We start from the raw sequence: 25,045 nt of genomic DNA, 5'->3' as shown, positions 1-25,045 counted from the left end.
GTGTGTGTGTGTGTGTGTGTGTGTGTGTGTGTGTGTGTGTGGTATGTGTCTTTTGAAAGATTCATAGCCCTTTGCTTCTGTGCTGAGATCACATCTCATAACACTCCCATTCCATTCCCCAGATTCAAGCCTCTACCCAATCAACTTGGTTGTTCTGGGAATGGCTCTTCCCAGAATTTCCTTCCCCTTATAACTCTGATTTAGAGGATGCCCCCCCCCACAAAAAGACATTCATGAGTTCTGTGAGGCAAAACTGAAGCAGCAGATAATATAGTCAAAAGGTTGTCATTGGTCTAAAGTGACAGGAGACAGAGAAGAGGTACCAGTCAGGTTTACCTTGTCATGATTCTTCTCTCACCTCCTAACTGCCAGGTGACCCTGGATGCTTCCCTATACAAACACAGAGATGGAAGCCACCAACAGGCAGCAGCATGGAGCCTACCTATGACAGGTGATGTATATACAGGAAAAGACATAATTCCCCACACGATCAGAAGAGTTCAGATACAACAGCCTGGAAACAAAGATCAGGGTGAAGAGCACAGGACAAGAGCAAAGACAAGGAGATACCAGTGCAGGATCACAAGACACCCAGCAGGAGATACCCTGGGCTATGGGAGGTGCACCCTGTGGGAGAGGGCTGTTAGAGAATTGGTACTGGCAACTGAGTTCCCATTCTGGTGGTGTCCATGCCAGACCCCTTGCGGGGCCCTAAGGAAAGGCTAAAATGGATATACAGACATGCCAACCAGACCCCTTTCCTGTACCAAAAAAAATGGGAAGCTCTAGCCACTTTCAAACTGTTGTTATCCACTATCTGGAAATCATGATAGTCATATAAGTAGAAGACCATATGCTTTGGTCATGGAGCAGAACCAAAGAGAATATCATAGAGCTATTAGACACAACAGATATGAAGAATGGGAAGGGATTCAGTCTTGCTCATGGTTTGGAAGACCACAGTTCATAACAGCAAGGACAACACACAGCAAGGACCACTGCAGGTTATGGCTGCAGGAACACAGGGGCAGGGCAGCTGATTCCATCAGGTCCCCAGCTAGGAAGCAGAGAGCTGGACTGATATGAGACAAGCCTACAACCTTCAAAGCACAACCCTACAATCTTACATCTACCCATGATGCCCCAAGTCCAAAAGGTTCAGAGCCTCCACAAACAGTACCAACAGCTAGGGGCCAAGTGGTCAAATACGTGATCCTATAGGGGACTTGGCACACTGGAGCCAAAGCAACATGGACAAGGGAAAGTGCCCAGGTTAATCTAGGTCTCCGAAAAGTCCAAAGTGAATGTGAGCATCGGCCATTGCTGATGAATCCAATAGGAACAGACACACCACATATGTAGAGCATGCACAACACAGACAACACACAGTTGCATAACACTTCTGTATCCATACAACACAGAGTGTACTCAGCCTACACACAGCACACATCCCACAGAGGTGTTTTGTTTGTTTGTTTGCTGATGTCATGCACATTCCACATGGGCATTAATCTAAGTGGGAATTTGCTTCTCAGAACTCCTGATGACCTCAGAGAGCAGGGGGTCTCTTTCCTCTTTGCCTTCATGGAAAACCGAAATATGGTCTCCAAGGCATTCACACCTTAAAGCAAATGGGAGCCCTAAGCCAGTTCCCTCTTCACAGACCAGATTTTCTTGAGAAGACGGTTGTAAATGTGCCAGTGGCTAGACACATGGTATGGAGCCCAAGAACTACCTCCAGACAAGCTGCAGCCTGTGTGAGAAAGCCCAGCCCTCACCCACCACACAGTCGAGCATTCCTTCTTGTTTCTCTTGTTCAGAGTGGCTCTGCTACTTCCTCTACTAGGAGGAGGTGTGCTCACACATGTGAAGCTAACCCATAATGGTCGCCTCTCATTTATGATGCTGGTATTAGGCTTACTGAAGTCTTCCAGCATTGGATATTAGGCACGGTACATTGCATGTCTATAAATCAAATTAACATACACTGTCAGTGCGCGGCGGAGCAGCTGTATTCTTTGTGTTAAATTTCATAGTTAAAATGAAACACTTTTCCATTACCAGATTGCAGCTCCACTGGGTGACTGCAATGGTTACCTGCCAGAATTAAGTTTTGTAATGCCAGCCCTGTCTCAATGTGGCACATGTAAACTGGATTTATAATGTGACTTAGGAACTGCTAATTGCCACCAGAATAAAACACTAAAGTTGACTCAAATCTTTGAACCAAATGTTTGTGAGAACTGAGTAATAGACAGTAAGCGCATGCCTGGTTCAGCTGCTCAAAGAGGATTCTGGGAAGGTCAAGGTTAAAGTTCCGGTTGGTGATTAATATCTAGGCTTAATTAGATATCCTCCACCCTCTTATACCAGTAAGCCATGCTGACCTGTGCTGAGTGTGTGTTATAGACATTTTGCACACTCTTTGTTTTTCTTAAGCAAGCTAAGGAGATGGCTACATTGGCAAAGCGCTTGTTGTGCAAGACAGAGGACCTGAGTTTGGATTCCCAGTAACCCCAGCAGAATCTGTGCATGGCGGCTTCTAACTGTAATCCCAGGTTGGAGGTGGGGAACAGAGTCAGGAGGATCCCTGGAACTCACTGGGCAGCCACTCTAGCCAGAGCAGTAAGCTCCAGTGTCATTAAGACACACTGTCTCAATAACTCAGGTAGTATGAGCCAGTGGATTTGGCTCCATGGGTAAGTGTGCTTGGCACACATACCTGGCGACCTGAGTTTGATCACTAGAGCCCATGTCAAAGTGGCAAGAAAGTATCAACTCCCCAGAGTCGTTCTCTGACTATGATCTATGTACATAACATACATACCATCACCACCAAAAAAGTGAATAATACAATTTAATTTAAAAAAACAAAGTGGAAAACTAAGGAAAAAAAAAAAACAAATGCTTGCCTCCAGTCACAATATACACATGTACACACATGCACATCTTTGCATACAATGGCATATGTGCAACAAAACATACAAACACGCATATGCCACACAATAGTAAAATAAATTAAAAGCCATAAAGGGTATTGGTCCCATGACACACATAGGGAAATTGAGACTCGGGGAGGCAGTGGATTTAGCATACACTAATAAACACCTTAGTCAGGCCTCAGACCAGGATGTAACTGAATCCAAGGCCTGCATCCTTTCCTCTCCTGGGCACTGCAGCTGGAAGGTGTGTACAGATTAGTGACTGCTGGAAAGAGCTGAAGTGCTCGGCACATGCTCTGCTGGTGACGGCTCAACACTGACAGTGCCCTGAAGATTCCTCTTAGCACTCAACACCTTTCCCTAGGACCCAGGTGTTCTGTTCCCTGCCACCTGTGGTGTATTTGGTGTCTAAGGCCCAAAGCAGCAAGAAACCAAGCATCCACCTGACTATCCCAATGCCCAGGTGGCAAGAACGCCCCTTGCCTCTCCCAGCCAAGCTCTTGCCTGCCCACCCTTCTCAACCCTTGGCATTTTACCTCTGGAGAGGGTTCCTGGGCCCACAGAAGCAGCCTCCTGCCCACGTATACCAGTCTGAACCAGTTTTAAACTATGTCCCCCAATAGAGCCCTAACAGCTCCAACCTCCTCACTCACAGAGCCTTGAGTCTGTCTCCCACATATGTAAGGTTTCTCGCTTTTAGTCAGTGTGATGCAGGAAGGAAAGGCAGGGTGACAGATGGGTCAGTCAGTCCTGTCTCTGCTGAGTCTCATAAGGGCAGTGTACCCTGGTGTTTCTAGGGTTGAGGGCCTCTCTATAGGTCAAGTGTTCGCAGCTACATGGTTCTTCAGGAAACCGACTGGGTGGTTCTAGAAAAAAAAAATCATTACTCAAATATTTAGTAGACCACAAGAGAGAAAAATTACACACTGGGGACTCATGGAGCCATTTTGCCTTGGGCAGGGGATAACATCTGCCCCATTTCTTACAAAGCCTGAGCAACCAACCAAAGTTTACCTTGGGAACCAATGAGTTTTCTGGGCTTCCCTTCATAGCATGTGTGGGTGAGGGGCAGGAACATGGGTAACCTCCAAAGCAGCAGTGCTGGAACATCTTCACCTAGGAGAGGTGAAGGCTTCCCTACAGCTCTACAGATGAAGTCCCTCCTCAGTTAACCACCCTCAGAGACTATGCCCTAGCACCTTCAGGAGCATGCAATCAGGACAAAACTGCACAGTAAAGGCTGAGAGCCGCAGGCACCTGAGGTGTGGGTCCAATGACCCTCCCTACCTACTGCTTCTATGAGGGAATATCACCAGTCAACGAAGCCCATCAGGGTGGTCTCTTGACGGTAGGTACAGCTAATCTAAGGAAGATGGTGGGCATGGGTAATCCGTGTTGGGAAGAGCTCCACCCATTTGGGGAGCATGACTGAAATTTTCATTCTAAGTTTCAACCCAGCATAAAATGCATAATCCATGGGAACAGCTGTCCAGGGCCTGCTACATCCTAGCTGTGTAACTGTGGGCAGGTCACTTCAACCCAGCAGTTGGACTCAGGGGCCGTGGGCAATGCAGAGCCTGGAACCCAAGTGTGTTATGTCTGACCGCAGCTAAGTCGTGTCACGTCACGTAAGCGTGTCTTCAAAGTAGTGCTCAGGAGTAATGAAATGTTTGGGGAGCAAATAGAGAAAATGCTTGCACAGCATGTTAAATGTGAAGTCACCCTTTCTAAATGACTAATTTCAAACTATGTCCTTTTTATCTCCATACAAAGTATTCAAGTAATACCCACATATTTAGGTTATTTAGGGTATTGTGGTGACTTAAAGGTGTTACATGTAAGGTCCACAGGGCAATACTCTGCCCATAGAAAGTATTATGCAAATAGTAGATACAATTTCTCAGGAAGGACACTGAGTAATTGTGCACATCAAATCCTGTGTTGACTACACACAGAACAATGTCTGCTGTTATTCCCATTTCAAGATGAGAAAAGTAAGACACGGAAGGGTAAAATATTACTATTATCTGTACCGAAAATTAATACAAAACTTGTGGGCTAAAGATATCTTTTGTTAGCAACCTTGCCATCTGTGGTCCAGAGACCCAGAAGAAATAACAAGGACGACTTGTCTTAGCATCTCTGTGTGTACCCAAAGACTCAAGGCTGGGAGCTAGAGTCTTATGGAGTTCTGGTCCCTCCCAGTTCTAGCAGCTGATGCTGGCTCACTGTGAGGAGACCTGCCTCCTCTCCATGTTGTCCTTCCATGAAGTATTCCTCACAGCATAACTGGGTTCCAAGGAAGAAGGCCAGCAGGTGGGGATGACAGACTCTGTGTCACCTTTACAGCCACCTGAGTAACCATGCAGACTGCCTCTACCACATTGTGTTCCTGGAGGCAACTATGAAATCTTACCTAATTTCAAGAAGAGGGAAAGTAGACTTTTCCCGTCCATGGGTAATAGCAAGACTCGAGAAGAGAAGGTGGGAGGGACCGTATATATTGTAGGGTTGATATGAGCAACTCAGTCAGGCAGGAGGCATACCGAGACTTGGTTACTGATCCTTTAAAATAGGAATGCATGTTCCTGCTTCTTCAGTTTGATAAGGGGATTTATTTATAGTCAACAACAAGGCCCGACAGTGTAGCTTAGCTGGCAGAGCACTTGCCTATCATGCAAAGAGTCCTAAATTTGATCCCTAGCACTGTATAAACCAGGCAAGGGAACACACGCCTATAATCCCAGGACTAGGGGAGAAGAGACGAGAGGGTCAGAAGTTCAAGGTCGTCTTCAGCTATGTAGCAAATTTGAGGCCAGCCTGGGCTACATGAGCTCTTGTCTCTTTCTCTCTCCCCTTCTCTCTCTCTCTCTCTCTCTCTCTCTCTCTCTATATATATATATATATATATATATATATATATATATATANTGTGTGTGTGTCTGTGTGTGTCTGTGTCTGTATATAGAGAGGATATATTGACCACTGGGTATTGGTATTTAAATGTGCTTGTCATATATATGTCTGCATATTATGTTTATATGTACATATGTGTATATATGCATATTCAACTATGTTTATCATATATGTGTATATACACATGCAAACACACACACACACACACATATATATATATATATATATATATATATATATATATATATATATATGTATAGGCACATTTGGACATTGATACCAAGTGGTCAGTATATCCTCTTGTCCTTGGCAAGTCTAGTTATGAATGAGATGAAGCTGAGAAACGTCTTTCCTTAAGATGCTCTGAAAGGATGAGGCTGGCTGGGGCAGCATTAGATCTGGGAGAGGAGAGGACTTCCACCTTCACAGCCATGCCTCGCAGACGGGATGCTGCTAAGTTGGATCTCTGATCCTCTGGCAGCCTTTCGACTTTTCCGTTGCGATGTCACCCTGTGGCACTTGACTAAAGTGCTGCTTACTTTCTAAGACTTACGGTATGTGGTGTCCCTGGGGTGGTTGGGGGGGGGGGTCCACAACCATCCTAGTCATCAGTGAAAGTGTAATGTCCGAACTCTTAGCATGCAGCTATCCAGTCACAGCCGAGTTCTTTTTCATTCCCTCCAGGGCAGGGCTGCTTCCTGGGGAAGCTTCTTACCTCTGGAGGCCCTGGCTCATGCGCAGCTTGCGGCTCACTTTAGCTCCCTAAATGAAGCAATTGAGTCCGTGCCACCACCGTAATAACACGTTCTGACAAAGACATGAAAGATAGCACATCTGTGTCTTAACTCATGCGGGTATCAGAAAAGGGGAAGAAAGTAAATTCCTTTAAAATACAGACAGAATCTTTTATCAATGGGAAACTGTCGTGTGGTCTTTCTTATCTCTTTGTGCAGTGACAGTAGGATTTATCTTTCTTAGAATCCAGCCTCCAAATGAATATCACGCCTGTTGTGCCAAGGTGAGCAGTTTTTCATCTCTGGGCAGGCAGACATGTTTTACATAGATGTCATGGTGCACACATGCCATCGATCTTCTATCCTCATGCCCTCGGGGTGTCCCAAACCCATCAGTGCCTGCCGCTTCCCTTACAAACAGGACAGCTCTATGCTGCAAGCCTGTTCCACAGACTCCAAATAAACAAAATCCTCAGGAACCTAGAGTGCCTGAACTCTATACTGTGTATTACATAAACATATATTGTACATGGCTTCCAAATGGCCAGAGCATCAGGAATATACAGTACCGAAAATGAACCTGAATGTTAACTATGGACTTAGGATACTAGTCCATAGTAATAATAACAGTGATAATAAAAATTCACTTATTGATACAAATATACTACTTGAATATGCTGTCTCCTCATACCTGGGGAGGCTTCCTTTGTGGGGTAAGGCATATATGGGAAATATGTATCTAATGTTCACTTTTCCTGTGAGCCTAAAATCTTACCTAAAATATGAAGTATAATAATAGAAAATGATTTCATGTGGACGATGCAGAGATCAGTCCATCTGTAAAGTACTTCCCTCTCAAGCATGAGGACCTTTGATCCAGGAACATATACACATATACATATACATATACATATACATATACATATACAAATACATATGCATATACAAATACATATGCATATACATATACATATACATATGGATTTGGTGGTACACACATGCTTCCGGAACAAGTAACCTGTGGGACGGTGTGGAGAGCTTAGCCTACTTAGTGAGTCCTAGGCCAGTGAGAGACCATATCTAACAAAATGGTAATAATTTTTAAAAAGACACATAAGGTAGTCCTCTGGAGAAACACATGCACATATGTACACGCACTCCCACATCCACACACGCATGAACGTGCACATGAATGCTTACACACAGACACTCATACCATGTTCTGTGATACAATTCCTCTTCTTGGCCATGTTTGCTCTGCTATCGTTGCAACCCCAACAGCTAAGCGATATCTTGGTTGGAAACCCATCTCCTTTGGAAAGGAAGTCTAGTTTGGAGCCTATAGTAGGAAGAAATGTTTACTCCAGCAGAGAAGTCTGCCATTCGTACATCTCCATGGGCTGCCAGCAAATGGCAGCTCATTCTTTGATTGTATGTTAAAAGGTTTTTTACTTTCCTGCCAAACAAGCTTTAGAATTTTCATCTGAGTTTTCTTACTTGGTGATCATAGAAGGGTGTTCAGTACCAGAATGGTGATAAAAGTGATGGTGGATGGATGATGGATAGATGGATGGATGATGGATGGAAATGTATTAAATAGATAGATGATAGATAGATAGATAGATAGATAGATAGATAGATAGATAGATAGATAGATAAAATTTATTGAGCATCTACTATATTCCAAGGACCATTTTTAGCATATTAAATGTCTTATTTAATCTCTATAATGTGACACAAAAACGTATTTTCAAAATTCCCATTTGATGAAAGAAACTGAATCATAGAGTGGCCTCAGAAGCCACACAGCTAGAAAGCAGCAAAACCAGGAAGAAGAGCTGGTGAAATGGTTCCAGAACTTGTGGTCTCAGCCTCTAATTCTGCCAGCCCAAGCGTACACAAAGGCAATGTGCACTTCTCCGACAATTCGCACATCCGAGGAAAGCGACACTCCATTAGGAAGGACTTCCACAGAGACTCCACTGGGTCTCCTGTCTTGCTCAAAGTAGGAGGCATGGTTGCTAACTCAAGCCAAGTTTAACTAAACCCCAGGGGTCCTAGGCCAGAACTTAAACCTTCTATCCACTGAGATTTGGGACTGACTTAAACCCAAAAGAGAATTCCTGGGAAAACATTGAGAGACTTTTAGAACTAAAGGAAGAGAGAGCTACAGACCTCAAGAAGAGGCACTGGGGTGCTCAGGGGACCCAGTGAACAAGGCTGAAGGCAGTCTTGGGTGGACATTCCAAAATGATAACGGACTTTCACTACACTCTGAACTGCGTGACTCACAAACTGAGACAAAATCCTGGGGCAGGGCATCTCAGTGGCTTCTCCTGGGATATGCATGCTGAAGCTTGGGAGTCCTTCAGAGGTTGTTCAAATGAACCCCAAAGATAATTCTGACACAGAGGTTCTGCGGCCTACGCTTTGAGAGAGACCACAGCTCGCCTCGCCACTTTGCAGTGCATTTTATAAACCACCGACTGAGAGCTGATGCCGGAAGCTTCCACTGTCAGCAACAGTCTGTAGGAGAAGCATTACCTGCTGCATCTCAGGACCCTGAGACTCAGAAACTTTAAGTCACTCCCAGAAGACCCCAGAAATTCACTGAGTTTCTCATCCCATTTAGCCCCAGATATCCTGAGGCCTGGATGCTGTCTGGCCAACCTGCACTTGATGCCCTGCAGACATTTGCAAACCTTGGGTAATTCCAATCCCTTTCTGCCTTAACATGTGGAGTCTTTGTTTCTCTTACTCTCTCCACCCAACATCTACAGACATGCCCGCAAACCCACTCATTCATGAGCCCACCCACTGCCAGAGAAGGAGCTAAGCAACATGGTGCAAGGACCCCCTCTGTAGGAAAAAAGAAGGCTAAACAGTGGAGCTTTGTCTATGGTACCTGCCTGGCCTGCAGATCTGCTCTGTCTTAAAGATTCCAGACCGCAAGTTTCTGCCTTTTCTGCACAGGGCTCTCCCACGATACACTTAGGTCTGCTTCCCCCAGAGCAAGGCTTGTGGAGAGGGGGGCTTATTAGATGCAGCAGGGTGCATGGCTCAGAGAACACTTGAGTGGTTCTCAGTCAGGCATGAACCAGTCTGCAGCTGAGGTGGGTGCGGGAGGGGGGTGGGGGTGGGGTGCAGCATTCTCTCCCTTGCACATCTGGGAGAGCACCTGGATGCACCCGCCAAAATGCAAAGCCAAGGGGAGAATCAGCACTGATTAGGACCCCATCAGAGTTTGCACAGCAACACTCACTTATGCTAATGGGCATCAAGGGTTCATTCATCACTACCAGTGGAGTGGATTGGCCCAGGACAAGCCAAAGCCATACAGCACACTTCAAATCTCGGCCTCAAAATAGACAAGGGGAGAGAATTTATTATTGTTGTTTCTCGGTCACAAAAGGAGATGGGGAGAGAGGGGGTAAAACTGAAGGTCACTGTCCCCTTTCCAGCTGATGCCTTACTTTTCTCTTGCAGTCAGAAACAGTGGGGCTTCCTATGTGATTGTTGTTGCTTTCATTTGGCTCAGGATGGGCAGGGGCAGTCTACACAAATAAAGCCGTTCTGCCCTAGTGCTTGCCACTCAAAACTTAAACACCGTTAGAAGCATGTATCAACAGAATCAAGCCCCAACAGGGATCTTAGGAATTACGTTAGTTCAAAAATAGTAATCCCAGGGCTGGAGAGCTGGCACAGAGGTTAAGAGCACATGCTGCTCTTGCAGAGGACCTGGGTTCAGTTCCCAGCACCCATATCAGGTGGCTCACAACCTCCTCTAAATCCAGCCCAACGGTTCTTAGTGTGTGTGTGTGTGTGTGTGTGTGTGCGTGTGTGTGTATTTATATACACACACATATATACATATATATGTATATATACATATATGTATTATATAAATATATATATTCAGTCACACAAACAGAAAATAAAAATTAATAAATCTTTAAAAAGTAATAATGTCAAGTACACATATACTTCATTTTTTAAATATTTATAAAACAAGGTTTTTTATTTGTTTTTATTATTTTATGTGTATGAATGTTTTGCCTACATATATGTATGCATATCATCTGAGTACTTGATGCCCAAGGAGGACAGAAAGATTCTCCTCAATTGAACTTACACACAACTGTGAGCCACCATATGGGTGTTCAGAATCAAAACTGGGCCCTCTGGAAGCAGCCAGTGCTCTTAACCATTAAGCCATCTCTCCAGCCTCAATGTATAAGATGTTTATATGCATCTACAGGCTATATATGCATCTAACACAAGTATACATCAAGACATGAGTTATATAATGTTTAAATATATCACATATATATAAAATATTTGACTCTTATATCATCTCTAGAAGTATAGAGATGAAACAGATCCACAGTGTAAATGACTTATTATTCTGTGACATAAACTTCAAAATGAGAAGCTATCCACTTGTTTGTGGATTTCTTTTGTTGTAGGTTTTTTCCTTCTGATTTTGAAACTAATATCTGTTATACAATCCTTAGTTTCCTATGAATTCGATCAAGAATCGTCCTGTGACTCCTCTCAGAGGCTCAGGCGGATATGAGTGTACTGGTGTCCTGAGGTGACACCGAGGACACCTACCTATCTACAATAAATCAGTACAGAAGCAAAACCCATAGTGGTAAAGATCCCTTAGGAACAGCAAGTTCAAGGTCGGTAGCTCTGGAAACACAACTAAATATCCAACCAGCAAATCAAGTTTGCCTCTGGGAAGGCATTGGGTTTGAAGAGTGGTTAGACACATGTGAGCACGTAGAGATGGGAGCCCAGCCATGTACCAGGTCTGGTCTCGGGCAGCGGCTTAAACATAGGGTCAGAGGAGGAATGGGTGACCATTAGACATACCTGGGGCTTCTTGGGTTTTCTCTCTACCACCACTCTTCCTTCTAGGGGAGTCCCTTTCCTGTAGACTATTCAAAAATGGGTCTGCCACTCCACAGCAGCGTCCACATTTTAAAGCCAGAGGTCTCATTTGCTCTCACATCATAGCAGCCTTTCTGTAAAATACCCCTTGGTTATTTTATAAAGTCATGTGGTCTCTCGACACCTCTTGTCTTAGTCAGTATTCCATTGCTCTGAAGACATCACAACCCCAGCAACTCTTTTCTTTTCTTTTCTTTTCTTTTCTTTTTTTTTTTTTTTTTGAGACAGGGTTTCTCTGTGTAGCCCTGGCTGTCCTAGAACTCACTCTGTGGACCAGGCTGGCCTCAAACTCAGAAATTCGCCTGCCTCTGCCTCCCAAGTGCTGGGATTATAAAGAAAAGCATTTAACTGGGACTTGCTTATGGTTTCCAAAGCTGACTTATTGTTGTCATGGTGAGGAGCATGACGTGGTGGTAGGCAGGCAGACATGGTGATGGAGAAGTATCTGAATCTACAGGCAGCGGAAAGGAAAGAGACATCAGGGCTGACGGGCTTGGGCTTTTGGAAACCTCAGAGCCCACCCCAAGCGACACACTTCTTCCAACAAAACCGCATCTCCTTCCTTCCAAGTAGTACTCTTCCCTGGTGACTGTGCCTTCAAACACATGAGCCTATGGGTCCCATTCTCATTCAGACCACCACGCCTCTAAACAAGACTTCTGTGCGTTTCCTCCGGCCTCCTGGGCCACCTGTAGCCCTTGAACTGTGGAGTCAGTACTTATATGGAGGTTGTGCCTGGCTCAGTCCCATCCCTTGAGCTACCTTCTACCACATGGGGACCCCTGGAAACAAAGCTACATGAAGAAGCTGGAAATATTGCCTGGGTTATAAACTGACCCACTGATTGTACTCAGTCCTCCTAGAATCACAAGGGACAAAGCTCACTCACTCTCTGCCCAAATTTCAGATCGTGTACAGAGAGGTAGCCCATGTTCTCATGGCTCAGAGAACCCTACTCCATGAAAAAGACTTTTTCCCCTTTTAGCCAATCCTGAGTTTCTGGCCCCCCAGGTCCCCAGGCATCCTTGGCCAGGTGATGCTGGCCACCCTGCTATGCCTTCTCTCTGAGGTCTGAGAATGGTCTCAGAGAGGCCTTGGATATTGCTGGAGGCCATCTGAAGGATGTAGCACTTTCAATGCTTAAAAAATAAGAAATCTAATAAAATGATAAAAGATGGAATATTGAAGCCCAAGGACCTCTTTGTCCTTATCTGTTCACGGGAGATCAATTAAACACACACTTTGGAGCTGGAAGCAAACAGAACCAAACCACTGGGAGAAAACATCACATAATTGCAAAATCCAGGCCCTCTGTACACAGACCAAGCCAAGAGTCTTCCTTCACATGTGTTGGATCCAAACAAAAAGCAAACATTGAATCAAATACAATGTGTCCCCTGCTCCCCCTTGCCCCTCTGTTCTGCAGCTTTTGATAGCATCTTTGACTGGCACCATCACAGTAGAAGGAATAGGCTTTGGAATATGATACTCTGGTCAGCCACCCTTGGGATGGATGAAAAGTCAGCCACCAAAGTCTTCCAGTCGTGGGTCATATCAGAGCTGTAAGGTCCCTTGGGAGATGAGAGATAAGCCAGAATCCGGCATGCTGACCACAGTACAGGTCACCACTCCATAGCCCACCGTTTTAAAAGCAGTCAGGCTCCTTTCCCTGGGCCCCAAACCCACATTCTTACAACTTAAAGCTTCCAATGACTTTAATGCAAGTTCCATGCATGTGAGGCCTGCAGGATAAGACCCTCTGGGAGTGTAAGGTGACAACATAATAGAGAAAAATCACTTTAGCAGGCAACAGTGACAGCTGGGCAGGCATTAGAAAAGAGAGAAACGGCCTCAACTTAGACAAATTACTGAACTAAATGAGCACATGAAAAGCCCTTTTTACAGCTGCCACTGAAAAGCCCAGAAAATATAAAACACGTGAAAAAAGTAAATAAAAGCAGTTTGAACCTTTTTTCCCATTAAAGGTGTGGTAAATGGTTAAAAGGCTCTAGAAAGATTCGCCATGTTCTGAGTCATGGACCCAAATGGAAAAATATGGGTATTTGGGTTTTACATGTCATTTTTGATACAACCAATAAAACATAAACAATGAAAGCACTCCAAAAATCCTGGAAAATTCCAGAGCATGCATCAGAGGCTCCGTGATTATACACCGATCCTCTCCTTTCCGTGACTTCTGACATCTCATTACCCCGCATTAGACTTTTACGGACTCATTTTCCAGCATATATAAAAACGACTTAATGCATCCTCGAAACCATCTCAATTTCCTAATTGATGAGGGCTATCAGCCACTTAAAAAATAAAACAGACATTTCCTTAATAAAAATAAAGGCCTTGGGGGAGGGGAGGATGGAATAAATCCTGTGTTGGCAAGAGAGTATTAAATATAAGAGGAAGCGTGATCGTGGAGGGTGGGGCCCCCAAGCGGGTGTTAGGAGATTGGGTTTCTAGTATGGATTCTGCAGCTAATTTGCTGTGTGATTTGGGGCCCAGTTAACCCTCACTAGGCCTGACTTGCCAGATCTGGAAGAGGCACTGTTAAAGCCCACGATGAACAAACAACCTGAGATTTCAAAAGCCATGCAAGGCACGACCATTTCAGAGCATGGCCTCAGGACCCACACACTTTCTATTTTAGATGCAGAAACCTCTCTTGGTTTTCTGTTTCTTTTTTTATTTGTTGTTTTATCTTACTTTATTTTGTCTTCTAAAACCCATTGTAGAATAGAGAAGAACTCAGAAGGCCGAGTAATAACGTGATTTTTCTCTCCCCTTTGGGTCAAATTTATGTAGTAATTCCCAAGACTATCTCAGATGAAAGCCAAAGTAGTTGCAGAAAAGTCTCTACGGAGATGATGTGGGGAATTCTCTAGATGGCCATTGGGTCGAATTCCAAATACCCCAGTGTTCTTACTCAGCTCCTAAAAGCTTGGTCCAAGCCAGGTGAAAATTGGATAGAGTGACCTACACACTTCAGAAAAAGGGGGAAGAGGAAAAGTTATTAACATATTCACATTAACACAGATGTGTACTGGAAACGCACGGCTCTACAGTGGCAGTGTTCTTAAAGTTCTTGGAAGCATCCTGCTGTATGCTTTTGGAGAGAGGAGGAAGGAAGGAGAAGAGGGCAAGATTGGATCCAGTATAAATACTTTCAGACCTCTGATGCTCTCTCTCACAGGTTCTAGCCCAGGGATCTTCAGCTTTTATAGCACATTGAAATTATGCGAGAAGCTTAAAACAAAAACAAATAAATAAACAAACAAAAAACACCCAGGGGTTGTCGAGGTGGAAAGGTAGCTGAAGACATTTGCCTCAGAACCCGTTTAAAGATAGAACCAATACCACAAGTTATGCTTTACCTTCCATACTTAGTTTATGTAGGCACTCCTATCCCACATAACAATAGCAATGTTTTAAAATTGTGGTCTAGGGCTCACCTTCTGAGGTTTCAGTTCAATTGTACTGGGGTGTCGCTTAAACTCCAAATGCCGGGGTTCCTAAAATCTCCCCAGATGGTTCAACTAAGCAACCAACTTTGAGTCGTTGGGCCAGTCACCCAAACCACAGAATCTTCCAACTTCCCCTGGCATCCACTAGAGGAGTTATCAAAATATGGTTTTTGAGTCTTGCCTTCAGAGGCTCTGAGTGTGGCTTCTACAGGATAAGGCCCCCCAAGTGCATTCTCACCCTGATCCATAGTGATACTCGGGCTAACAGTCCAGAGACCACACTTTAGAAATGAGTATTCTAACCTGCCACTTGGGTTCACTGACGATAGCTCCTCTCAGACAATCCATCTTCCCTACCCTTGATCTTTCTCCAATCCACTCTGCTGAGGGCACAGCAGGCCTGTCACCATGTACAACTGATCAGAACCCAGGGGCCAAGTATGCCTAAGGAGCAACAGAACATTACCTGGCTTGGCTTCTGTTAGCCATTTTTTCCACTCTTACACAAGCCAAAGGAAAAATCTTTACCCTTCTGGGGGCATCATGTTCCATGAACATTGTATACTACTTGTAGCAAAACAGGAGATAGTGTGGAAAGAAAGCCTGGAGCCAAAAGCATGGACCTTGGACAGAGAGTAGAGAGGCCTTGAGTGGATGGAGAAATTGGATCTCTTAAATGTAGACCTTTCAGCTTGGACATAGTGGCTCATATCTGTAATCCCAACACTCGGGAGGCAGAGGCAGAAAGATTACCATAAAGTCCAGGCTGACCTGATCTGAGACATAGTAAGATCTGGGATAGCCTGAGCTATAGAATGAGACCCTGTTTCAAAAAGGTAAAAGGAAAGCAAGAGATGACAGAGTAGAGTGAACAGGGAAGTTAGGGGAGAGAAGGAGAGGAACAAAAATTCATTCTACTCCCAGGCAACACATGCTGGAGTGTCAAGTGGCCTTCTGAGGTATCTCAGACCTTACTGCCAGAGAACCAGTAGTAGGCACTGTCACTGGGAAAGACCCTGTCAGGACATCTACATGAAACTGGCACCAAAAAGGCACAAGAAGAGCAATAGAATGATTCAGAATCTAAGAGTGTATAGTATTGCCCCTCATAGCTCAATGGAAATAGGAAGCCAATGTGATGCCTCTCTAAAGTGTGTGTGTGTGTGTGTGTGTGTGTGTGTGTGTGTGTGTGTGTGTGTATTAAGAATTGGGGAGATGGCTTAATCAGTGAAGTGCCTACCACATAAGCATTAGCTGGAAACTCCTGTTTAAAAAAAAAAAAAAAAACTGTGAGTATAACAGTGTATGCCTGTGACCCCAATACTAGAAAACAAACTCCAGGTTCAGTGAGAGACCTTCTCTCAAAGAAATAAGATAAAGTGTGACTAAGGAAGACACCAATGTCAACCTCTGGCTTCTGCACATATGTGTGCATGAACGAGCACACACACACACACACACACACAAAATCAGTGATAGCAATCTATCTATCAGCAATTAGGTCTTGGATATATTTAATAACAGGTAAGGATTCCACTCCAAACCCTGGACAAGAGGTTGCCCTGTTTGGCCTCTGGGTATAGATGTTGTATATATGTCACCAAGGCTGTTCAATCAACAAGGTAGAGCCCCAAGAACCAATCAGCTTCCATTACCCTCTTCTGAGTAGTTGAAACATACACTTTGTACCTAATTAGGCTGTTGAGCTCATGCCCAGAGGTGAATTTGAGTAGAGGAGCTCTGCTGATCATGACTTTGTTAGCATCAATAGAAAAACCAAATCTCAATTCTACCTTGGGAGAAAGAGTCACCCATGGTAGGTGGGAGAGTCCAGCTTCTTTCACTGCTGGAAATCTTAGCTCAATCCTCCTTCCTCTTGATTTCTTTGTACCTATAGCATCGGACTTACCCTAGCAGAACTCTGATTGACCCAAAGACACAACCACTGAGAAGATACTTCAAGGCATGTCTGATGCTTGAGCCTGAGAGCTGGGGCAAACTTTGTTGCTCATGTCCTTCTGGCACTCCAGCATGCTAATTTCTATTCATTCGTTCCAGAGCTATCCCTGTCATTCTCAATCTCACTTCCTGCCTGCACTCTCTCCTACATCAACCTAGATACAATGGGCCAATTGGTGCTCTAAAGCACCTTGGACTGTGTTGATCCTGTGTGAGTAGCTTTAGGATTATGTCATTTCCGGGTTCAAATAACACTTGGCATTCCCTATGGTACTGAGAGTAATAAAAATGCTTTAGTCTGGCATTTGAGACTTCAGCTTGACTTTGCAGGCTTATTTCCCTTAGTACTCCCAACACAAATCCTAGGACACAGCCTCTAAACACATCCATACTCACAGACACACAGATACACACATACACACATAGATACACAAACACACACACATACATACACATATAAAAACACATACACAGACACATATACATATATATATATATATATATATATATACACGAACACACATATACACATATATATATACAAATAAACACATACAAAAACACACACCTATACATACGCATATACAAATACATGTACACATACATACACACACAAATACTCACAAACACTTAGTGATATAAAGACTTACCAATACTTTTCAACCCAAAGCCCCCACCTCAGGTCTTGCCCCTTCAGATGCCCATGTGGATCTCCATGTCAGAAGGAAGGGTCTTCCTCATTCTCAGTCCTGGTCCCAGCACCAGGCCATAACACACCATCTATACAATTGCAGGCTGCCCGCCTTCACTGTGCATCTAGAAACACAAAGGAGGAAGATGCAGTTTCTGATGCCAAGAAGCTCAGCATCCCGCTGGAGAAGCACATAAACAGATGCTCATAGGACCCTGCGATAATATTACAGAAGAAGCAACGGACTCCCCGCCATGGGAAGTGATTGGGGAATCTACAACACCTCGAGTAAATGCTGAAAAAGGAGAGACAATTTTCAGGCAGACAAGGAGAGGAGGGAAGACCTCAGAGAAGTGACAAAGAGCAAGGTGACAGACAGGGATGCTTAGAAGCTGAGAGAGAAGCCTCACACACTTCAGACCCTGCGTTGAGACTCTGGACTCATTCTGGTCCCAGGAACCATTGTTGAGTGACAGGAGAGAGCCACAGTCACTCCCACTAGCAAACAACAGTCTCGTATAGATAGCCATACGGTGGAGAGTACAGTGGGTATCAGGGTGGCTTGCTTAAGTGGGACAAGATCTGACAATGAAACAGATTAACTGCTGGGGGAACAGAGCTGGGAATGGAGATTCTGTGAGGTTTGGCAAGGTTTTACAGTTCCGAGGGGCAACTGGGGCAGCATATCGGGTAAACCGTGGCCTCGCAAGTGGTTTCTGTTTAAAGTTACAGATTGGAATCCATGAGAAAGTACGGAGTCTTCTAAACAACCCTCCCATAAATGAACATCTAGGCACAGCCTGCCCTGAAGCAGGACACTGCTTATTTTTATCAGGTTACTGCCTCTGTGCCAGCAAAACATAAACATATTCCACCCAGCGAACTCTTAGTTTGGGGAACCGTGATTAGCCCATCTTAATGTTGTGAAACTCAGCTGGATTTCTAATTTTGTTTTTTAGCAAATATCATCTTATTAATTTGTACGTTTCTTATTGCCCCAGTAAAAGACTAAATAAAATAAAAATCCTTCTGAATAGCCTTTGGCAGATTGAAAGTCTGATCAGTGACCAAGAAAAGGCAAGATAGTAAAAAGGCAGGTGGTGTCGTGTTGGGCACACAGAGAAGGCGGTCCAGTGCTTCTCCCGTGGCCAGGAAGCTTCTGGAAGGATTGAGAGGGACATGAGAGATGCATCCCCTCACATGCAATGCAAAGGAGGGAAGCTGGGAACACGAGCTGCAGAGGGGTCAGAACACAGCTGAGCAGTACACCCCTGGTGCTTAGTGCCATGCCTGAAACGTCAGCAGCAGCAGCAGAGTCTGTTGGGAAGAAAGGAAAAGGAGCCACTGCTGTTGAGAAAGAACACTTAAAGACTCAGTGGCTCTGCTTCATGGCTTGTGCCCTCTGCCCATTCATACCCTCACCTTTGGTCTGGAAAAAGGACAAGGGAGAGGGACAATAAGGATGGAAGATGCTTGCAGTCCATCAGAATGTCCTCAGTGCCTCCTGCTGAAGGCATCCATTCGCCAATCACTCAGGTCATTCTTTTGCTTTTAAATGCATATCTTTTTTGTTTGTTTGTTTGTTTGCTTGTTTGTTTAATTAACGCTGTACTTCTGTACCCTCTGTCTGGAACATCGTTCTCCCCTCAGACACAGCTCAAATGTGACCTGCCTCTAAGGACCTGGCCAAACCAACCTCCATATCTATAAGACCTCAAGAAACCAGCCGCTCTTTAACTTTTATTCTGCATAGAACCTTGATCATTCTCCCAACTTTCCTTGTTGACAATTGCATTGCTTAACAACAGGGGTCTGTCCTGAGAACTGCATCCATCCCTAGGCTATTTCGTCATTATGCAAACATTGTAGAGTACTTATAAAAGCCTAGACAGTGCAGGTCAATCACTTCATGTGGCCTCTTGATGGCCATCAAAAGAAATTGTAAACACAAGATGGATGAGCTGTTGCCAGGAAAATACAACAGACTGCCTTACAGCAGACTTTTGTTATATAAGTACAAAGTGTCCATGCTGGAACAGTGATTGAAACTGTAGAACAGGAAAACAAAAGCCGGTAACAGAACTATTCATCACCAAGTATTGTGTACTGAAACTAATTACATTGCTATGCTTTTCCATGACTGGAAGAACAGTAGGTTTGCTTACACAAGCATCACCACACGCACGAATAATATGACATGCTATGACATTGTAATGGCCACAGCACCATTAGCCAGTGGGAACTTTTCAACTCTTTGTCAACTGTTGTAGGACTACTGGTATATATGCGGGTCACTCATTATTGGCCACAACACTATCATATGTCACATGACTATGCGTTTATTCATTTACTGTCTATCTAGTTTAAGTAGAATGTGGTTTCTATGAGAACAGAGATCTTGTTTTGGGGTAATTCACCACTGCCTGGTCTAGCTAAGAAGAGCTCCTATCACATACTATGTTACCAACAACTATTTTGCTAAATGAATATCAAATGAGAGAGATGAAGGCATGTACCATAAAAACTGAACTATAATTGCTTGTTGAATACAAAAATGCAAGTAACAGAATAAGATTTATAACACAATTCCATTAAAGTAGATTAGAAATGTAGACTGGAGAGGCATTGAAACATTTTTTTTTTCAAGGCATTAAGATTATTAGCTGTGCAGAGGGTGGGAAGGGTTGAAGTGGTGGAACAATAGAAGCCATACTAAGAACTATGCAAGTGAGTGGTAAGCCACCAGAGCCATGATCTGAGGCAGAGGAGAAATCAGAAGTAGTTAGGAAAAGACCCACACTGAGTTATTAACTTACATATGGATTATACATATAAACTATGAGATCAAATTAACTGTTTGGTAAATAGTTTATCCCCTAACATTGATTCTTTCGGCTCATCTTACCATTACAAAATTCCAAATAAAGATCCCCTGTAGGGACTAAAAAGGGGAGAAACACAAGGCTTGGCCAAATGACCACTGAGGCCAGAATTCTTCTGCCCAGACCAAGCAAGCCAAGGAAAGAAACTGCACCTACTGCTTATGCAACAGATAGTTCCGCGTGGGACCCATGTCACCTATACAACCATACATGGGGCACTAAAGTCCACTGGGACCTTACTTGGAAATGCATTGTCTCACTGATCAACCTGTTTCAACCAGTTTGCTTCCATGGTTCTCATACTTTAAGACGCAGTTCATGAGCAGGAATCATAGCGGTGCACAGGGCTTCCTGAGACACATGTGACATAGCTGAGCACAGCTGAAAACGAGACAAGACACACACACACAGACATGGAGACCCATGCACCATAGCTAGCTGTGCACTTATGCATGAATCTCATTAGACATCGAAGAACATCAGAGAGTGAGGACACTCTTAGCAACTGGGTAAAAGGACATCCTCACTTTTGCACCCTCCAGGTGAACATGTGTCGACAGTGAGGGCATGGCATGGAGTGCCAGGATGGGGATGTTGGTCTCCTGACTCCTCCTCCAGTGTACTCTCCTGAGGATGGATGAGGTCTCTGTTTATGCACAGTGCCATTGCTGATTGTGTATGGAGGAGATGAGGCCATACTCGACACAGCTGGCAAAGAATGCTCAACCACATGCTATTCAATTTAAATACAGTAATTCTCCTCATCTGAAGTGGATCTGCTCCTTCATTTTCAACCATTTGCAAAATTCAGAGCATTCAATATGTGTACTGGTTCCATATACTGGCTTATGTACAATCAGAACATAATTCCACCTTCTTTCATTCCAACACTAGCAACTGGTTATGTTTCTTGTATTGTTGGTGGGGTTTTTTTCCCCACATTTTTTTTTTTTACTATAGACAGTGCAATCAGAATTGCACATTCCAGTAGCCAGTGACTCATGTTCTCAGCTATGTTTATTATTTCTAATGCAAACTGGAAAGGAGGGTAAAAGGAAGCTCACTCTTTAAGATAACTCATTGGTGACCCCTGCTAACTGACAGCCAAGCACAACTTCAAGGGACTGGGGACTTGAAGCTAGAATTTCAGGCAAACATCTTCCTGCATTTCTAATGAAAAACGGATCTTTCCCCCCTCTGCTTTTGAAGTGCTCTTTGGGAATTGTTTGAGTGTTCTTTGCAATCTTTTATACCCAGCCTAAGGACTCTGACAAACTCTCTCTTTCCCTTCAAAGGCTTGTTAACTATGTGATGAATACACCTGTCACTTCGAATTCTAACCTTCCCTTCTGTTGTGATGGCTGCAGACTCTGGTATCTATGGCAACTTTTCAGGGGCTCAACATCGATTAAAAGGTGATTGGCTTATCAGGGTTGCTCGGTTGATTGATGGAAATGATCAGTTGCTCAAAATAGTCACGACAGATGAAGTCTCTTGATTAGCTGGCATTTGCCAGATTCAGAAACTTTAGATTTCATTACCTTCATTTTCATTATTTTCTTGCAAAAGAAAAAAAAAATAACTAGAATTTGATTCCACCAAAGTAGTTACAAGTTAATTCAAACTATCTCTATGAAGGGAGGGGGGAGTGTGATTCAATTTGCTTATCTTATTTAGGAGTCAAATAGCACCTTCTGCCTAGTCTAAAAAATCTACTCCTTGATTTTCAAATATTCCAAGATCAGAGATTAAGTTATATATTTTTTAAAATCAAGTTCAGTACTAAGAAACATTTTAGGGGTGAAGCATTTTCAAATTAACTGGAAAGCTTTCAATCGGATGACTTCCTCAAGAATATAAGCCCAGAAAAGGCAATATTATAGGGGAAATTTTAATGACTTATTGAACAGAATCTGTGAAATCAATGTCTTTGAACATGTAATGGTGGACCATTGACAGCTGAGATTATACAGAGATTTTAATTATGGAGTGTTTATTTTAGTGTGGTACTGTGGTTGACAATCTTTCTTTAATGTATGCATATGTGAGTGCATGCATGTGTGTGTGTGCACATATGTTTGAGCATGTGCGGTAGGTACACATGTCAAACCTGATACTGATATCAGCCCGTCTTCCTGGATTGCTTTCTACCTGATATATTGAGTCAGGGTCTCTTGCTGAACCCCAAGCTCACTGCTTCAGCTTGCCTGGCTGGCTTGGGTAATCCCGTGTCTCTTTTGCCAGCCTGCTAAGGTTAAAGAATTGCTACCACACCCACCTGGCTTTTCATGTGGGTTCTAGGGATCCCAACTCTGGATCTCCTGAATGCACAGCAAGTACTTTACCCAGAGTCATCTCCCTAGCCCCCAGTTCTCAAAAGGTAGCCGGCAGAACATTTTGGCACCTATCTTCAATTCCTATAGAGGCAGATGGATAGATCGCTATGAGTCTGAGACCAGTCAAGTTTTCACATATGAGTTCCAGGAGAGTCAAGGCTCCATAATAAGAAATCTCAAAGGTGGGAGATGCAACCTAATGTGGTTTTTTTGGTTTGTTTTTTTTTGTTGTTGTTGTTGTTTTTTGTTTTTTGTTTTGTATCATATGCATTTAATTCTATCTTTATTTAAGTATGGGGGACTGAGCCCAGGACTTTGCATGTGTTGAGCATATGACTAACCACTGAGCTACATTTCCTAACACTTATCTTTTATTTATTTATTTTTAAAATATTTCCTTGAGCTATCATAACAAAAATAACACACATTTTAGGGGCAGATATATGCCAGTGTCATAGTTCTGATGTGTAGAGTTTGAAATCAATGTCTGTAGAGCAACAGAGCAGTGCTCGTCCCAGGACCCCAGGGGAATTCTTCATTGATTCACCATCCTCCCGGTGCCAGCCAGTGCTCCTAAGTGCAGCAGTACCACTGCAGGATTCCCTTGTCATCACATAATATTCTCCATGTCTCTGTCCTCATATGACCATCTTCTTAAAAGAACCCCAGTCTTACCAGATTAGGGGTGCACCCTACTTCAATATGACCTCAGCTTAACTAACAGAAATGACCCTGCTTCTTAATAAAGTCAAGTGAATTTTGAGAAGACATAATCAGTCCACAATAATTACCACGTTAAGTCTGTGACTTTATCCAGACAATAGTCCTCTGGATAAAGCTAAAATCGTTTTGTTTTTCAACCAAAGCTGCTTTTAAAGCTCTACTAAGGACAGAATGTGAATGTGCCAACATTTATCAACATTATAGAGAGAATGACTTTAGCTAGAGGAGGGGCATTATTAGAAAGCTGAGCATGTGATTCCCTCCACCATTTCCACACCCCTTTAGCATGTGGCTTAGCAATAGTTCCAGAGAAGACATGGAGCCAAGTTTTTCACCCTTCATTCTGGTTGACCTTGGGGTTTGCTTTGGCCAAATTAGCAAGTCTGCAGTCAGCAGTCACTTAGAAATTGCCTGCTCACTGGGGCCTGCCCTTTTGTCTAGGCTGTCCTGCTGAGAGACTCAAGAGACCACATGATGCAGACCAGAGGCCAACAGCCAGGGGTCAGACCCCTGAGCTGACCAGCTGCCAACTGTAGACATGTGACTTATGCTCCCAACCAGGCCACTTGAAGCCTGATGTCCGGACCAGGAGAGCCACTCAGCGGATTCCAATTCAAAGTGATAATGTGCAGAAGCCTAAATAAAACACAAAGCAAGCTTCAGTTTAATTTAGCTCCTTACAGTGGGGATTGGTGGTACTCTGGGATCAGAGGCAGGATTGTGGGTTTGAGCCCAGCCTGGGTTACCTGACAAGACCTTATTTCAATGAAATAAATAAATGACATCTAAACTTTTTTCTTCAGTTTCTGCTTTTTTTGCTTAATGTTATATAATAGTTTTACAAGTAGGTTTTTTTTTTTTTTTTTTTTTTTTTGGATAAAGCTGACCCAGAAATGGTCTGAACACCAAACACTGAGTTCATTTGGAAGTACCAAAGAGGCTGGAGAAGGAAACATCTAGCAGAACACAAAAAGCTTGCCTCCCATCCTTTCAGCAGTCTGTAGAGCTGACCAAGATTAACCTCCGAGGCCAAGAGATAGGAAGGAGGCAGCAGATGAACCAGAATCTCAGCAGTGCCCCTCACTTTCTGCAGAGTGGTTTTTTTGTTTTTGTTTTTGTTTTGTTTTGTTTTGTTTTGTTTTGTTTTGTTTTGTTGGTGAATTTCTATTTTGACAAGGTCAAGAAGTAGATCTCTGAAAATAGTACCCCCACTTGGTGGCCAAATCATGGGTCTTTGTGATCTTACGTGACCATTCTTCCAAGAACTCACCCTACCCAGATTTCCTTCATTGGAAATCAAGCTCTAGGGACTGGAGAGATGGCTCAGCAGTTAACAGAATGTTCTTCTCTTTCAGAAAACTAGGATTCATGTCCTAGAACCCACAAGTACCTGTAACTCAGGCTCTGAGGACTCAGACACCCTCTTCCAG

General features: G+C 43.7%; 1 long non-coding RNA gene across 2 annotated transcripts in view; it reads right to left on the bottom strand.

Moving 5' to 3' along the window:
• Nucleotides 1–25,045, bottom strand: part of LOC115064029 — a 91,061-nt gene that overhangs the window by 43,612 nt on the left and 22,404 nt on the right. For both annotated transcript variants that reach the window (XR_003843877.1, XR_003843878.1), the window contains exon 2: nt 17,634–17,799. This is a non-coding gene — a long non-coding RNA (uncharacterized LOC115064029). The remainder of the gene's footprint in view (nt 1–17,633; nt 17,800–25,045) is intronic.

Source organism: Mus pahari, chromosome 5 (genome assembly GCF_900095145.1).
Source record: "Mus pahari chromosome 5, PAHARI_EIJ_v1.1, whole genome shotgun sequence".
NCBI lineage: Eukaryota > Metazoa > Chordata > Mammalia > Rodentia > Muridae > Mus > Mus pahari.
This window is presented reverse-complemented; position numbering and strand designations above follow the sequence as displayed.